The sequence below is a fragment of the Setaria italica genome, chromosome VIII, assembly GCF_000263155.2.
Source record: "Setaria italica strain Yugu1 chromosome VIII, Setaria_italica_v2.0, whole genome shotgun sequence".
Lineage (NCBI taxonomy): Eukaryota > Viridiplantae > Streptophyta > Magnoliopsida > Poales > Poaceae > Setaria > Setaria italica.
This window is the reverse complement of record NC_028457.1, coordinates 33,560,883-33,568,926: the sequence shown is the minus strand read 5'-3', so window position 1 is coordinate 33,568,926 and position 8,044 is coordinate 33,560,883. Positions and strand designations below refer to the sequence as shown.

Below are 8,044 nucleotides of genomic sequence, written 5' to 3'. Positions count from 1 at the left end.
GATCCGCACCCCCTCCCTTCTTCTTCCCTGCACCCGGCCCCCCTCCCCTCTCCCTGCCGCGCCCACCGCCGGCGGGTGGCCCCAACTGCCGCCGCCCCTCCCCTCCCCTGTGCGCGCCGGATCCGGCCCTCCCTTCCTCCTCGGCACCCCCTTCCCCTCCATTCTTCCCCGGCGCGGCCCCTCCCTTCTCCCTCCCACCAGCGAGCTCCTGGCGGCGCCGGCCTCCTCCTTCTCCCTCCCCCTCTCTCTCCGGCCGCCCCCTCCCCACCAGCGAGATCCGGCAGCCGGGGCCGCACCCTCCCTCCCTCCCCCCCAAACGGCGAGATCTAGGAAGGGGGAGGGAGACGGTGGCGGTGCGGGCCAGGGGCGGAGGGGGCGCGGGTCAGGGGCGGAGGGGACGGCAGCGGCAGCGGGCATGGTGGAGGTGGCGTGGTGCGGGCGGCGGTGGCGTGCTTGGTGGAGGTGGCGTGGCGGCGGCAGGCGCAGGAGAGGCGGTGGCGGCAGGGTGGCGATGAGCTCGCCGGCGTCTTTATTTTTTTTATTTTTTCTAAAATATGTTTGCCGAGTGTTTTTCTGCACTCGGCAAAGGCTTTGCCGAATGAAAAAACACTCGGCAAAGATGGTTTGCCGGTAAGATATTCCCCGAGTGTCGGTTGCCGAAGCAAACAATGTTGCCTAGTGTTTTTAGGCCTCAGCAAACGACCTGAATCCCGTAGGAGCTTTGTGGCTTTGGTGGAGAACAGTGTTTCTTTGAAAATCATATTGCAATGAAGAAAGGTGCACATATCTGATTATCTGTTGCCTGAGCTGTTCAAAAGCTCCCAAAGGTGTCCAGCTAGCTTGATTGTTCCAGCACTGCTATACAAAAGGGCAGTAGAGGGAAAAAAAAAGCTCCACTGTTTCATCCTGACTCTGAGCAGAAAACACATGTACAGTCCTCAAGGTGCATGTTCCGTCGCCTCAGCACGACTCTAGATAGTGTTCTTTTAATCCCCTATCTCAATCCCTGGTTTTGGTACTTTAGATGTAATGATCATATGATTATTGTACCTTTGGGGTGTTTGTTAAAGTTTAGCAACTTTTAGCCATTAAACTGCCAAACACCCTTGCTAAAACTTGCTAAAGTTAAGTTGCTAAAGTTTAGCACTTTAGCAAGTTTTTAGTTGCTAAAACTCGCTAAAAGGTGGGCTGGACAATCTATACCCCTCATTTATTGCTTGTCTCCCCCTCCTGCGCACCTTTAATAAGGGTAGATAGGTCTTTTTACAGCTCATTAAATGCCCTTTAGCAAGAGTATCCAAACAGCTTTTGCTAAAATTTAGCAACTAAAGTTTAGCAAATATTAGCTGCTAAACTTTAGCAAGAGTAATCAAACAGGACCTGTACCATTATGCATGTAAAATAGTGTAAAATAACACCTAATAATTTCACATCTAACAAATTAACCGCGCATGACTTTATGGAACTGTTAAACCAATAATATTCTTGGTATCCTTAATTCTTCGACCCCAATACGTGAATGGAGAAATCCGTTCCTTTGGCAACGCCGGCGGCAGTTCATACAGCGACAAGCTAAGGCCACCTGAGGCCCCAAAGTAAGCCACGCAGCTGCCTCAATCACCATTGCCAGGGCAGAAGGAAAATGACAAACGAAAATTTTTTATTAGACCTCCTCCAAAGGTTTAGTCTTTTTACTTCGTGAACAGTAGCAAAAGTGAAGAGCAAGCAGGTGTTTGGATATGAGGTACTAAACTTTAGAGGATCACATCGGATGTTCGGACGCTAATTAGGAGGACTAAATATGAGCTAATTATAAAACTAACTGCAGAACCTCTATACTAATTCACGAGACGAATCTATTAAGCCTAATTAATCCATCATTAGCAAATGGTTACCGTAGCACCACATTGTCAAATCATGGACTAATTAGGCTTAATAGATTCATCTCGTGAATTAGACTCCATCTGTGCAATCTTACTATTATTAATTGGAGGCTCCTTTTAAAGCCTCCACATGAAGCCACCTAGGAATCTTAGGTGGACGCTCTAAAAAAGGAGAAAACTTATAGAAGCCTCCGCATAAAGCCACCTAGGTAGGTGGACACTCCCAACAAACAGAAAATATCTATCTAAGGGGGTGTTTGGATCTTTAGGACCTCCTAAAATTCATGTCACATCGAATATTCGGAGGCTAATTAGGAGGACTAAATATAAGCTAATTATAAAACTAATTACACAGAGGGAGGCTAATTCACGAAACGAATCTATTAAGCCTAATTAATCCATCATTAGCACATCATATTGTCAAATCATGAACTAATTAGGCTTAATAGATTCATCTCGCAAATTAGTCTCCATCTGTGCAATTAGTTTTGTAATTAGTCTATATTTAATACTCCTAATTAGTATCTAAACATTCGATGTGACAGAAATTTTAGGAGGAACTAAAGAAACAAACACCCCCTAAATCTAAATCTCTTCCATTCTCACACACCTATATAATAAATATAATAAAGAGAACACAACCAATCCCATCCACGTTCCATAGAATCCATCTAAAAGCTTGCTCATTGATCTACATAATAAATCTCTTTGCTTCAAATAAAAAATCTTCTAACTATCCTGACGTGCCTGTCACATGCAGCAACGTAATTAATCTCTTGCCCTTAGTTATCTCTCTCCCATATTTAAATCATAAAAAGAATCTATCCAAAAAGGATCTTTAGCTAATACAACTAACAAACTAACAAACTAGATATGTACGTTGTATATGCCTGCCAATCAGATATAACGAAGTTAATCTCTTGCCTTGAATCTCTCTCCCATATTTAAATCATAAAAAAATCTATCCGAAAGGGTTGTTACGTGCATAGACAAAAAGAGAGCTCTCTTTTGTGTACTGCTACTTTCCTTTGAGCTCTCAACAGAACGAGGCCCTGCTACTATATTCAATAGAAAGGTACGATCAACTTGCCTTTCAGCATTCTCTAGAACCATTGTTCCTACTGAATGATCAAGTGCTACGGCCAGGGATTGAATGGCTGCACGGAACCTTTTAGACCCATTGGTTACACTAGAGATCAACGCACGGCGAGACATTGTTTTTGGAATTTGTTTGATTCCCTTCTACAATTAGATTAATTTTTCATGGCATATGTTACTACTACTAAATCATTTGTTTATTGTCTAGCCTGCTGTGTGCATGGTATAGATGACTTGCTTTTGACCATTGTTCTCAAACTGTTATTCCTATCTAATATTCCTATCAAAATATATTTTACTTGATTGTTATTTGTGTACCATAACTTCTGTATAGAAAAATTCCGTGTTTGTAGATCATCTCTTTTGTATAGAAAAATAGCTCAATTACATCCATCACCACCTTTTGCTTATGCAGTTGAATAAGTTGCAATGGTGAACAAAACTTTAAGTGAAATTAGACTGGGAAAGGAATTGTGGAACATCAAGGCAAGGGTAACCAGATTGTGGAATGCAACCTTACTCAGTAGTGGCGAACAATTAAGTCTTGACATGATCCTTATTGATCAAGAGGTATGATAGATGTTCACTTTGATTGCATTTTTGGTATAATTTTTGGTTTACAAATTATTAAAGATGATGCAAAATTAGGGAACCATGATGCACGGTGTTATCAATAAGGCCTATACGGAAAAGTTCAAACCATTGATTGAAGAAGGAAATGTGTAAATAATTGCAAATGACAGAATTACACCAGCAGCACAGAACTATCAACCAGTGGAAAATGGTAGGATTGTCAACTTCTTGGCCACAACTACACTAAAAAAGTCAAAGATACTGAAGAAATTCCAAAGTATAGTTTCAACTTCATGAGCACAGATATGCTTTCAGCAAGAATAAATGTGGACATGTACCTATCAGGTAAAACATTACTGGCTTTTCAATTTTTACACATCCACTCATTCGACGGCCATCTAATAATAATTCATATTTATGTTTCATAGATGTTATAGGTGTCGCAGCACATATTGGACTAATAGAAGAAACAAGGACAAACTTTGGATTTACCAAAATCTGTGATATTGTGCTCCTGATCGAGTAATTCTCTTTTCTTTCATAGAAAACAACTACAAAACTTTGAACGTTTACATGTATGTTATAGAACTTCTGTTGAGCTAAAAAATATCTTCTATAGTGCCCCTACAAATAATTAATTTTGCAGTTAGATATCTAAAATATTTATTATGCACTTGTAAATTTGTAGTGACCATGAAGTTAAAGTTAGATTTTGGGAGACAAAGTTGAGGAAGTTGATGATAAGACAAAATCCCATATCATCGCAATAACATCTACAACTGTGAGGAAATTTGGCAGTAAGGCTTCATTCAATATGAGTTATTCAATATTAGTCATTCAACAAACTAACATCCTAAGAAAATAAATAATTGATATTTTCTGAGGGTATTCTCTATCATCAACCAATGCAACAAAAGTTTACGTAGATCTACCTATTCCTGAAATTAAGGATGCACATAATAGGTGAGAAAAATTAGATATTGTTTTTCTATTTTAATCTATGTAGCATGCACTCTAACATGATACATTCTTTTGTATGATAAAAAAATATTAGTTCAATTGATAATATTGTCAAAGAGATTCATATTGAGGGCCATCTAAAAGGGACATTGGAAGACCAAATACAGTACAATAGAAGAACTTTAGAAGAATTAAATTTGATATTATTTGAAACATCAAATCAGGTATGGATTAGTATGTTCATTATACACTATACTATTTAAAGACTTACACACATAATGATGGTATTGTTCCTACTTTCAGGATAAGGTATTTACTGTTGAAGCAACAATAAATGAAATTAATGCAACATATGGTTGGTACTACATCTCATGTAGTAGAGGTGATTGTAAGAATCAACTTGAAAAGAAGTTTGATCACTACTATTCCAATAAATGTGACAAGAGAGCCGAACCTAAAGCACGGTAAATTATTTAGTAGTTTACAATCTTATTATAATACTTCTATTTCTAATAGGATAATAATGTTTGCAGATTCAAAATTAAGCTTCAAATAATTAAGTGATCCAACAACAAGTGCAACTTGTGTACTTTTTGACAAGGAAGTAGAAATGATAATTAATGAATCAGCAGATTCGATGATCACCACAGTTCACTTCCAAAAGGCAGGCCTCTAGTGCACCCATATACTCAAATTATCTTGATAATGGCTACATTGGGACACAAACTACAACAACAAAAAGACAACAAACACCGACATTTGCTTCCTATTGTGGTGGATCTTTCAAAAACAAACAAAGTTAATTGTACTTATCATTTTTCGAGCATATTATGCAATACAATCTTAAAGTTATATTGATGTCTCTCCCCAATTATGCTGACCAAATGCTCATTATAATAATGCTACTAACAAAATTAAACAACAACTTCTAATAATAAAAATAAAGTGCTAGCTCGTGCGGATGCACGGGTTGATGGACTAGTTAGTTTTGTAATTAGACTATATTTAATACTTCTAATTAGTATCAAATATCCAATGTGATAGGTACTAAAATTTAGAAGGGTGTACCCCGAGAAAGAGATGATCTCGCATGTTCCCCACGCATTTCTCTCTCACTGTGTTAGGTCTGCTATATCCCTGTTGCTTCTCTTACCATTGGACACGGCCTTACAAAAAGATATGAATTGTCATGAGTCATGCATGTCTCTATCAGTCATGGGATATGCACGTAATGAAACGTCGTCGCGGTCCTGGTCCTGTCTCAAGTGAAACGTGATGGATGGACCATGTGCGTTTTGGCCGTCTGTGCTTGTCGCACTGCTTTTCACATTTCACGGTAGTGAAGTTGGTCGGCTGGTCGAGTTTTTGATGCGCCAATGCAACGTCGTGTCGTTTGTTGGCTCCATCGTCAGACTTTGATTCATACTAGCAGTCACGGAGTGTTCGGATTCATAGTTTAATTCTTATCATATCTATGATGCTAATTAGAAGGATTAAATATAAAATAATTATAAAATTAATTGCAGAAGTCCTAGGCTAATTCGGGAGACGAATCTATTAAGTCTAATTAATCCATCACTAGCAAATGGTTACTGTAGCACCACATTATCAAATTATAGATTAATTAGGTTTAATAGATTCGTCTCGCGAATTAGCCTCCATCTGTGCAATTAGTTTTATAATTAGTCTATATTGCGGGAGGGAGTAGCAGCAGCTCGTGAACCTGTCCACGGCGTGGCGGAACAGAGACACGTACGCAACCACGCCACCGTCGCCGGAGAACGATGACATGAGGTAGATGGCGCCCTCCACCGGCTGGGGAGTGCTGGGCACGTAGAGGAACGGATTGCCGGAGCCCAAGTCCAGGTCGTAGAACGGGATGCCTAGCACGCTGTCAATCTCAATGTTGGTCCTCATCACCAGCTCCGACAAGACGGTCGTCCGCACCAGCCCTTCCCGCTCCACCGCCCCGGAGCACGCGAAGTCGATGAACGACCGGAAGTAGCGGTCATCAACGTGGAACACTGCCTGGGAGATGAGAGCTCGGCCGTGCGACGCAGGGGAGTGCCCATCAGCTCCCGCACGGTGGTGCTCGGCCGAGCCCAGAGCACGACGTTGCCGGTGTATACCCCTTCGGCACCGTTGGATTCATCATGCGGCGCCTCCCGTTCACAGCGATGTGTAGCCAGCTGGTGACCTCATGCATGTCTAGGTCACGCGCAAATGTGACGCACCGCCACAGGTGCGCCACCACACGCTGCACCGTGCTGTATGGCCGGCGCTCCCCTGCTGATGCCCGTGACTTCAGCTGGGAAATGAACTCCTGGCTGAAGTGCATCGTTTCTACCACCACATCATCATCGGCACCGTCGTTGTTGTCGAATGCCTTCTTTTCCACACGTGGCTTGAACTCAATACCACGATGCTCGAACTCGACTAGCGGCGGGTCCCGAGGAACGAACAAGGACGCTCGGTCGTGCACCATGGCAGGGTCCAAGGCCACGCCACGAACAGCCATGCCCCATGCCATCAGGCAGGTGCAGGTGGCGTAGCTGTCGGAGACGTAGTGGTGAATGTTGTATCCCACGGTGAAGGGGCCGCATGGGAACCGCGTCACCTGGACCAGCAACAGATCCTCAGCACCGTCACAGCTCGGGTGCAGCTGCAGTGCCTCGGGCCCGACCCGCAGCGGCAAGACGACGTCGAGCGCGACGTCGGCCGACACCTCCGCGAGCCGCGCACCAGCATCGTTCAGGAGGATCACACGCTTGCTACCAGTGTCCATGACCAGCCGGCCAGCCCACTCGCGGTTCTTGGCTAGTACCTTGGCTAGCCCGGCCTCGAGCACGGCGACCGATGGTGCCGGTGGGTGGAAGGCGAGTATGCCGGGGATGTACATGTCGTGGTTCACCTCGTCGAAGACGGTGAGCGGGACGACATCGGAGGTGGTGGCTGCAGGAGCATGATTGGCACTGCCGGAGACGTACGCCGGCTTGATGGACTTGGAAGTGTGCACGGTGATCTTCATTCTGGTTGAGAAATGTGCAGTGATGATGGAGAACCTAAGGCAAACTATATATAGGATGCTGAATGTACATTGTCATTGTTAGGTTAGCTGGCTGTTTCGAAATGGGTGGCACCGACCTGGTCGTGGACGTAACTTCATTTTTCGGGTACGGCATCTTTATTCAGCTGCAATGTGGACTGCCAAAGGAAGGATTTGCAAATTGAAACACATGGTGCTTTGACAGTTTGGTTGTTGAGATGGAACTTGAACTTATTACTATCATCTCTATTCATTAAAAGTCATATATTACCAGCTCTATCGCCATAACATTGAAAGGTAACCACGAAAAACGTCCACAAAAAATTGCCTCTTTGTCGTCAGGAAATTAAAGGTCATTCACTAATCCAGCAGTCTTTAAGAAAAATGCCCCCGTGCAATGAAATGTTGAGCAATTAGGCCAAAAACTGAGGAGATGTAGGTGTCACTTGGCTTGTCGTCACCTAACTTGTCATGATGGATAGTC

At 43.2% G+C, this 8,044-nt stretch overlaps 1 pseudogene; it reads right to left on the bottom strand.

Moving 5' to 3' along the window:
* The window catches only part of LOC101756860, a 9,363-nt pseudogene extending 1,821 nt beyond the window's left edge, over positions 1-7,542 (bottom strand).
* Between the last annotated feature and the right edge of the window lie 502 nt (positions 7,543-8,044).